The following is a 10000-nucleotide window of genomic DNA, read 5'->3' on the forward strand; positions in this document are numbered from 1 at the left end:
TGAAAATGAATGGTAGTTTGGCAGCAAAGTAGAGAGTATGCTGCCAGATAAAAATGTGTTAGGGGAACTTGGATCTGAAGCTTCCAGATTTTGGGTGAGATGTCTGGATTTTTATGTAGAGCTATCAAAGCAAATCAGTAAAAGATTCAAAGGTTTGGGTGATGTACTCCCATTGCTAAATGCCTGTGACCCTTCCATAGCAAGAGAAAATAGAGTTACAAGTCTAGTGCCACTGTTCAAAAAATTTGCTCAGCTGATTAAAGAATTAGAATGTGATGTTTGCAATGATGAATGGCGATCACTTATTTTTCATGAAGATGCTTTGAGTACATCTGAAATGGCAGTCCCATAAAGGGTCAAAGCAGTGGTCAAAAATTGATGGATAAGTGTCTTGAAACCTCCCTCTTGAAGGAATTCAAGTCATAGGAAGGTGGAAATACAGAAGCAGGCAGGGAGTTCCAGAGTTTACCAGAGAAAGGGATGAATGATTGAGAATACTGGTTAACTCTTGCGTTAGAGAGGTGGACAGAATAGGGGTGAGAGAAAGAAGAAAGTCTTGTGCAGTGAGGCCGCGGAAGGAGGGGAGGCATGCAGTTAGCAAGATCAGAAGAGCAGTTAGCATGAAAATAGCAGTAAAAGACAGCTAGATATGCAACATTACGGCAGTGAGAGAGAGGCTGAAGACAGTCAGTTAGAGGAGAGGAGTTGATGAGACGAAAAGCTTTTGATTCCACCCTGTCTAGAAGAGCAGTATGAGTGGAACCCCCAGACATGTGAAGCATACTCCATACATGGACGGATAAGGCCCACGTACAGAGTTAGCAGCTGGGGGGTGAGAAAAACTGGCGGAGACGTCTCAGACCACCTAACTTCATAGAAGCTGTTTTAGCTAGAGATGAGATGTGAAGTTTCCAGTTCAGATTATAAGTAAAGGACAGACCAAGGATGTTCAGTGTAGAAGAGGGGACAGTTGAGTGTCATTGAAGAAGAGGGGATAGTTGTCTGGAAGGTTGTGTCGAGTTGATAGATGGAGGAATTGAGTTTTTGAGGCATTGAACAATACCAAGTTTGCTCTGCCCCAATCAGAAATTTTGGAAAGATCAGAAGTCAGGCGTTCTGTGGCTTCCCTGCATGATATGTTTACCTCCTGAAGGGTTGCACGTCTATGAAAAGACGTGGAAAAGTGCAGGGTGGTATCATCAGCGTAGGAGTGGATAAGACAAGAAGTTTGGTTTAGAAGATCATTAATGAATAATAAGAAGAGAGTGGGTGACAGAACGCTGAGGAACACCAATGTTAATAGATTTAGGAGAAGAACAGTGACTGTCTACCACAGCAGCAATAGAACGGTCAGAAAGGAAACTTGAGATGAAGTTACAGAGAGAAGGATAGAAACCGTAGGAGGGTAGTTTGGAAATCAAAGCTTTGTGCCAGACTCTATCAAAAGCTTTTGATATGTCCAAGGCAACAGCAAAAGTTTCACCAAAATCTCTAAAAGAGGATGACCAAGACTCAGTAAGGAAAGCCAGAAGATCACCAGTAGAGCGGCCTTGACGGAACCCATACTGGCAATCAGATAGAAGGTTGTGAAGTGATAGATGTTTAAGAATCTCCCTGTTGAGGATAGATTCAAAAACTTTAGATAGGCAGGAAATTTAAGCAATAGGACGGTAGTTTGAAGGATTAGAACGGTCACCCTTTTTAGGAACAGGTTGAATGTAGGCAAACTTCCAGCAAGAAGGAAAGGTAGATGTTGACAGACACAGCTGAAAGAGTTTGACTAGGCAAGGTGCAAGCACGGAGGCACAGTTTCGGAGAACAATAGGAGGGACCCCATCAGGTCCATAAGCCTTCCGAGGGTTTAGGCCAGCGAGGGCATGGAAAACATCATTGCAAAGAATTTTAATAGGTGGCATGAAGTAGTCAGAGGGTGGAGGAGAGGGAGGAACAAGCCCAGAATCCTCCAAGGTAGAGTTTTTAGCAAAGGTTTGAGCGAAGAGTTCAGCTTTAGAAATAGATGTGATAGCAGTGGTGCCATCTGGTTGAAATAGAGGAGGGAAAGAAGAAGAAGCAAAGTTATTGGAGATAATTTTGGCTAGATGCCAGAAATCACGAGGGGAGTTAGATCTTGAAAGGTTTTGACATTTTCTGTTAATGAAGGAGTTTTTGGCTAGTTGGAGAACAGACTTGGCATGGTTCTGGGCAGAAATATAAAGTGCATGAGATTCTGGTGATGGAAGGCTTAAGTACCTTTTGTGGGCCACCTCTCTATCATGTATAGCACGAGAACAAGCTGTGTTAAACCAAGGTTTAGAAGGTTTAGGACGAGAAAAAGAGTGAGGAATGTACGCCTCCATGCCAGACACTATCACCTCTGTTATGCGCTCAGCACACAAAGACGGGTCTCTGACACGGAAGCAGTAGTCATTCCAAGGAAAATCAGCAAAATACCTCCTCAGGTCCCCCCAACTAGCAGAGGCAAAACACCAGAGGCACCTTCACTTAGGGGGATCCTGAGGAGGGATTGGAGTGATAGGACAAGATAAAGATATGAGATTGTGATCGGAGTTTACATACAAAATACTTATAATACAGAGAAATAAATAAAAAATAGAACAGCTTTCATGGGTACAATAATAATAGAGTCCTTTAAAGAGAATAATGTCACCTTTCATTATCAATTGTTAGCTTTGTCTTGTCTGAGGTGAGGGTGCCACTGACTTCTTCCTCTCTCAACTGTCTATAGCTTGTCTATGTCATGCTGTAGCTGACTGCATTCATCTTGGGACTGAAGTGTGTCTGAAAATCACATTGATGATCATTAAATAATTCATATGCCATCCATACAATCACATAAGAACATAAGAACATAAGAAATAAGGGAAGCTGCAAGAAGCGAGCAGGCTTACACGTGGCAGTCCCTGTATGAAACACTCCTACCTATTTCCATCTGTTATCCCCATCCATAAACTTGTCTAATCTTCTCTTAAAGCTCTCTAGTGTCCTACCACTAACTACATGATTACTGAGTCCGTTCCACTCATCTACCACTCTATTTGAGAACCAATTTTTTCCTATCTCCTTCCTAAACCTAAATTTTTCAAGCTTGAACCCGTTATTTCTTGTTCAAAGGTTGGCTATTTGTCTGGAATGAATATGAGTACAATGCAAGGTGAGGCACCACACAGGATATGAATGCAGCCCGACACTCTCCAATGTACAAAACCTTAGTTAGCTGCACCCATAAATTAACATTAAAATTATATTAAAATGCCCTTTAGTCCCTCCCAAATAACACCATATCAATGTGTCAATGTGTATTCAATGCATATTAATAACACAGCTGCCTTGAAATATTTCAATATACAGTCTGCATAACACCTACCTACACTCACCTCACATAACAACAAAACAACCTCTCTCTCTCACACACACACACACACACACACACACACACACACACACACACACACACACACCTCATGAATATTTCCTTGAACCTAACCTAACCTAACCTACACTCACCTCACCTAACAAGAAAATAACCTCTCTCTCACTCTCTCTCTCTCACACACACACACACACACACACACACACACACACACACACACACACACACGTCTCAGAAACATGCTGCCGCCTGACGCGCCTCGGCCTACTCGTGCCACCAGACACCACAATAAGATAACGCCCCTAAAGGTGCCACGTACGGACCGGTACAGACTCAGTGCGATTCCCACCATGGTGTGAGCCATCAATCAATAGTCTCTTCTAGATTTGACTTACCTTTAGGATTAATGTCAAGTATTTCCCCACCACCAATGTACATTTTCACTTTGTTGACTGCCTAAAGAATAAACCCTTTATTATTATTATTATTATTATTATTATTATTACACACACACACACACACACACACCTCATGAATATTCCCTTGAAGTGTTCCTTTGAAGTGACCCGAGACACGAGACCTTCCCGGTACAAGTTAACTTAGTGAATACTTGCAAATTAGTACTTGTTAGGCTAGGTCATTTTTGGTTAAATTAGGTTAATGAAGGAGGTTAATGAAGGTAGTTTAGGTTAGGTTAATGACCTCAGCAAAGCCCTGTTTTCATAATATTCTAATTCTCATTCTTAGACAATTCTTAGACATTCTTAGACAAGGAATGTAAAAAGTGGTTCATCTCTCTCTCTCTCTCAAGCCAGCTACTCAAGCTTGACTGGGGCACAGGAACACAAAAAGCAACATTGCATGTACTTTGTTAAACTGAAATTTTGTACCACACCCTAAAAAAAAAAATAAAATAAAAAATAAATAAAAAATAAAAAATAAAAAAAAAAGCATATATATAACACACACACACACACACACACACACACACACACCCTAGGGAGTCATTAACCTAACCTAACCACCACTACCACCACCTAACCTGGTGCCACTCATGAAGGAATGTGGTCCCAGGATGACTGGGCTTATGGCTTAGTCAAAATGGGTTCCCAGTTATTAATTTCTGTTACAGTTATGCTTATAACAACTCCACACATTGCTTCTGGCACTGCTAATTGCTTTGTGTCACAGTGAAAGGGTTAAAGATCACCCATTGCTACACATCTTGCCATGCAGTATCAAATTAATAACCTTATACAAGTCACACCAGCCTGTTATTAAGAAATTAAGGTTTTAAATGTAGACAGTCTTTCATGAGCTTGCATTGATGGGATATGCTACTTATAGTGACAAATTCCTACCAAAAACTTCATTAATCTCAAGAAACCAACAGAATCCCAAATGGAAACAAATATCTATTCTGTATTTCCACAATTCCTCTATTTAAGTGCACACCGAGGCATCTGTACATTCCCTTAACCTTAATCTTTCTACTCACCGCGGGAAAAGTGCAGCTGAAGGAGGGAGCAGGAAAAAAAAAGCCACATTTTGAAGCCAAGCCATTCCTGACCTGCGCTACGTGACTTACAAGGGGAAGAGACCGCGGGCTTAAATATTTTCTTTGTTATGGTTATGTTAGCATTTATCTCTGGCTTTTTTTCGTATTTTTCCCATTATTAATTTCTCATTTTCTTATTTTGTAATGCCTTAGTGACAGTGTTAATGATGAACAAATCCAGTTATATAAATCTTTTTTTTTTTTTTATTTGGGTGGATGGGGGAATTTCTTGGTCTACAAATCTTCATTACACACATAATCCCAGTGGCTGTACTTAAGATAAAAACTGTTTGCTCTAGAACACTCCTGGCTTTACATATCTGCTTTACTTACAGTCCCAAAACATTTTACAGTATTGAAGCCTAACACATTTCAGTCTGATAAATGCTTGATATAATCTGTTTATCATATCCTCTAACTCAACTTTGTTTTATGGGTGAGGATGACTTAATTAAAATGAATCCAAAACATTTTCCCACACAAGATATTAGGAATTATAACTTATTCTCTAAAGACTCAAGTTTGTTTATGTGTGAAGCCTACATTACCTACTCCACACAAGATATTAGCAATTATATCGTATTTTTAAAGACTTAATTTTGTCTGTGTGTGTGTGGGAGACCAAACTGAAAACATAGTTATTTCAATTACTGGTAAATTCAGCTAGGAGAGGTATATCTGTGACCACCTAACCTGCTAGTATCTCCTAAAGTAAACTCCATTCAAAAGTTTCAGTGATAGGCAGGTGAGGTATAGAGAGGTCAAACTCCACCACCCCTCTTTAATTTGAGAGAAAATAATAGAAAACTTCAAGAGAGAGAGAGAGAGAGAGAGAGAGAGAGAGAGAGAATTGGTGGGACATGATATAGTTTACTTGAGTGGAGAAGAGGTCAGGAGGAAGATAAATAAATAAATAAATAAATAAAACGCTATTTTCTCCACCACCCATTCCTTACCCATCAAAAAAATTAAATAAATAAACAAAAAAACAAACATTATTTTCTCCCTGTCACCCATTTCTTCACCCATTTCTTCCCCATCACCCATCACTTACCGAGTCCAGCACCACCGCCACCGTGTAGCTAAATGGGAGATGGGCAGCTGTCCCATACACTGTGTTCTGGAAGATCCCAATGGCAACTGTAATGGGAGGGGAATGGGTTAGCAGGAATGGTGATGGTGATGAGGAGGAGGAGGAGGAGGAGGAGGAGAGAAGATAAGGAAGAGATAAAGAAAAAAACAGATAGAAACTAAATTATTTATCCTCCTCCTCCTCCTCCTCCTCCTCCTCCTCCTCCTCCTCCTCTTCCTCCTCCTCCTCCTCCTCCTCCTCCTGTCTTCCTCTGCAATCATCAAAGTAGACGTTTAAGTTAGAATCTCTCTCTCTCTCTCTCTCTCTCTCTCTCTCTCTCTCTCTCTCTCTAGTTGAAGTGGTGGAGGTTTTCAAGGGTGTTTTTAAGGTTCTAGTGACAGATTAATAACATTTCTATATTATTAACAGGAGAAACACTCGAGAACCTCCACTACTTTCCAAAGGCTGTAATTGAAGTGATGCAGGTTTTCAAGGGGGTTTTTAAGGTTCTAGTGACAGATTAATAACATTTCTATATTATTAACAGGAGAAACACTCTTTTAAAAGGCTCTCATTGAACTAACACAGGTTTTCAAGGGTGTTTTTATGGTTCCAGTGACAGATTAACAACATTTCTGCAATTACACCCTTGAGAAAAGACTGGTGAATAGGTAGAAGGGGAAGGAGAAGGAAGAAGAGGAAGAAGAAAAGGAGGAGGAGGAGGAGGAGGAGGAGAAGGAAGACAATTAGTTCACCCTTAATTAAGAAGAAAAAAAATTATTATCTTTAAAAATCTGACTTAATTTTCTTTTTCCCCATAGTAATTAAAGGTAACTCTCTCTCTCTCTCTCTCTCTCTCTCTCTCTCTCTCTCTCTCTCTCTCTCTCTCTCTCTCATATTTTTATTAATTCTTTCTACTGTTTCTCAATTTTTCCTTCCTTCCTTCCTTCCTTCTTCTAAACATGTCTCTCTCTCTCTCTCTCTCTCTCTCTCTCTCTCTCTCTCTCTCTCTCTCTCTCTCTCTCTCTCTCTCTCTCTCTCTCTCTCTCTCTCTCTCTCTGTAATTCCTTCATTTCTTAGTCATTATTAACTTCATTTCCTTTACACTTCCAAACACCTCTGAACAACCCCAAACACACCCACACACACCCAGACAACACCACACACCCGCAAACACACACACACACACCCAGACACCACCACATACCCGCAAACACACACACACACACACACACACCCAGACACCACCACACACCCGCAAACACACACACACACACCCAGACAACACTACACACCTCCAAACACACCCAAACACACCCACACTAACTCAGACGTGTCCCTCACCCCCTCACCCCAATATGTAATCACCCCTTATATGTAATTCAAATAAGATAAATTAGTTTAATATTCTGTCTCTCTCTCTCTCTCACACACACACACACATACACTTCAATGATACACAAAATAATAATAACAAAAATAAGAAATAAAGAATGAATAGGGAATGATTGATAATACAACTCTCTCTCTCTCTCTCTCTCTCTCTCTCTCTCTCTCTCTCTCTCTCTCTCTCTCTCTCTCTCTCTCTCTCTCTCTCTCTCTACATACGTTCTTGGCAGTGATGAACATATTCCAAGGCATCAGTGTTCAGACTCCATGCACAACTAAGGTCAGGAACACAAGGCAGTACCTGGAAAGAGGAGAGAGGTTAGGAGGAGGAGGAGGAGGAGGAGGAGGAGGAGGAGGAGGAGGAGGAGGAGGAGGAGAAGGAGAAGGAGGAGGAGGAGGAGGATAACAAAAGACAGAGGAGGAGGAGGAGAAAGAAGGGGGAAGGAGAAGGAGGAGGCAGAAAGAGAAGAATAATAAGAATAAGAACAAGAAAAACATGAATAAGAAGAAGAACAAGAAGAAAGGCAAATAGAAGAAGAAGAAGAAGAAGATAAGACAATAAGATAAAAACCAAAGATATATATATATAAAGCAAAAACACACTTACCAAACCTACACAAACATGAACCAAGCCTCTCTGGAACACAACAGCTGACACCACACCTCCCCAAACAACACTCCCCAACCCAGTGGAGCCGTACAAACCTACACACACACCCAAAACAAACCTGTCGGGCGGCCCTTCATTAAACGGCTCGGAATCTTGAAGGGGTGTCAAGATTCCGGAATCAGGTGTGACCTCAGCAACATCCCTTGGTCCTCCGGGGGCTCCCAATTGGGGTCCTCAAGGGCGGGGTGATGGCCGGGTCATGGGGAGGGAGATCCGCCAGGGGTGTTGACACGGGACAGATCTACAGAAGCTAAGGGTGCCAGGTAGTCCCCAGTGTGGTGTCTGTCAGGGCCCGAGTCCCCTGCGCCTTCCTTGCTGTACATGTTGATGGTGGGGCTGAGGTGGTGGTGACTGGTGATTGAGAGAGGCATGGTGGGGTGCTGGGGGTGTTTGGGGGTGTCTGGGTAAGTTATGCAGTGTTTTGGATAAATTTTGGGGTGTTTTGAGTGTGCCTGAAGCTGTCTTGGGTGTGTTTAGATGTGTATCTAGTGTTTTTTGTGTGTTTTAAAATATTTTAGGTGTGTTTATGGGTATTTGTGTGTGTGTGTGTGTGTGTGTGTGTGTGTGTGTGTGTGTTGAGGGGTGTGTGAGGGTTGGGGAGGGCAGTTAAACGGGTGTTTGGATCAGTGTTTTAAAGTTAGGTGTAGCAGTGATAGGTTGAGATGGGGAGAAATTGGGGGTACTGGAATTGGGGTAGATGGGACTGGAATTGGGCTAAGCAGACTGGAAATAAAGGGAAGCAAGACTGGAATGGATTGGGAATACAGGAAAATCTAACAGGAATGGGTGGAAATGGGCCAAAACTGACTGGAATTTAACAGGAATACAGCAAAAGAGACTGGAATTGAGCTGGAATAAGGCAGAACTGACTGGAAGGCACAGGAATAGGGGAAAAGCTGACTGGAGCTGGAATGGGCAGGAATGGAGGTGTATGAATGGGTGTTTTAAATGGGATATCCTTGTGTTTAAGAGATGGGTGGCTGAGTTTTAGTGATGGGTAGCCATGTGTGTGTTCAAGTGTTTTATGAAGATATATTTGAGATGTTTTTTGAGGTATTTTGAGGTAATTTGGGGTGTGTTTAGGTATGTTTGAGTGTGTTTGGGAATGTTTTGAGTGTGTTTGGGTGTGTTTGGGAGTGTTTTGAGTGTTTAAGTGTGTTTTGGTGTGTTTCGAGAGTATTTTGGTGTGTTTTGAGTGTGTTTAAGTGTGTTTTGAGTGTGTTTTGGTGTGTTTAAGTGTGCTTTAAGTGTGTTTTGGTGTATTTAAGTGTTCTGGTATGTTTTTTTGTGTGTGTAAGTGTGTTTTGGGATGTTTAGAGTGGTTTTGAGTGTGTTTTGGGGTGTTTTGTGTGTTTTGAGAGTGTTTTGATGTGTTCTAAGTGTTTATAAGTGTATTTTGATAGTGACAGTTGGAGTATTGAAGAAATGTTTCAACTCAGACACTTCTAAATGCTGCCACACAATTCCAGGTTATTCCAGATTTCAGTACAGGGTGAAAGTGTAGATTCCAGGATTTCAGGTGGTACTAGGTGGTTCCAGTGGCTTGTGGTGGTGGTGGTGGTGGTGGTGGTGGTGGTGCTAAGTGGGTGACAGGTGCGCTCAAGTGGTTGCAAAAGTCGTTCCAGGTGAAATAATTAGTTTTTTTCTGATAAATTCCAGGTAGTTATTATTTGTTTTTAGTTCTGGGTCTTTTTTTTATAATTGTTAGTGTTTTCAAGTGGTTTTATTTAATTTTCCAAGTTTCTTTTTTCCTTTCTAAGTGATAATTAAGTTTGAAAGGTTTTTCAGGTAATGATTAAAAAATTTCAAGTGTTTTTTTCAAGTGATAATTAAACTTTCAAATGTTAATTAAGTCACAAAGGTGTTTTCAAGTGTTTTTCAAGCGGTATTTCAGTTTTGAAGGTAATTTTTCAAGAGTTA

At 41.1% G+C, this 10000-nt stretch overlaps 2 long non-coding RNA genes across 2 annotated transcripts in view; one reads left to right on the plus strand and one right to left on the minus strand.

Annotated features, from left to right (window-relative positions):
• LOC135099569 (uncharacterized) overlaps positions 1-10000 on the plus strand; it is a 45505-nt gene that overhangs the window by 22090 nt on the left and 13415 nt on the right. The gene's annotated exons all lie outside the window — the stretch shown is intronic.
• LOC135099568 (uncharacterized) overlaps positions 5883-10000 on the minus strand; it is a 5688-nt gene continuing 1570 nt past the window's right edge. Inside the window, exons 1-3 of the long non-coding RNA XR_010268140.1 lie at positions 8139-10000; positions 7630-7711; positions 5883-6089 (exon numbers count right to left, since the gene is read on the minus strand). The exon at positions 8139-10000 is cut by the window's right edge and continues 1570 nt beyond it. This is a non-coding gene — a long non-coding RNA (uncharacterized LOC135099568). The remainder of the gene's footprint in view (positions 6090-7629; positions 7712-8138) is intronic.

Source organism: Scylla paramamosain, unplaced genomic scaffold, assembly GCF_035594125.1.
Source record: "Scylla paramamosain isolate STU-SP2022 unplaced genomic scaffold, ASM3559412v1 Contig149, whole genome shotgun sequence".
NCBI classification, from domain to species: Eukaryota; Metazoa; Arthropoda; class Malacostraca; order Decapoda; family Portunidae; genus Scylla; species Scylla paramamosain.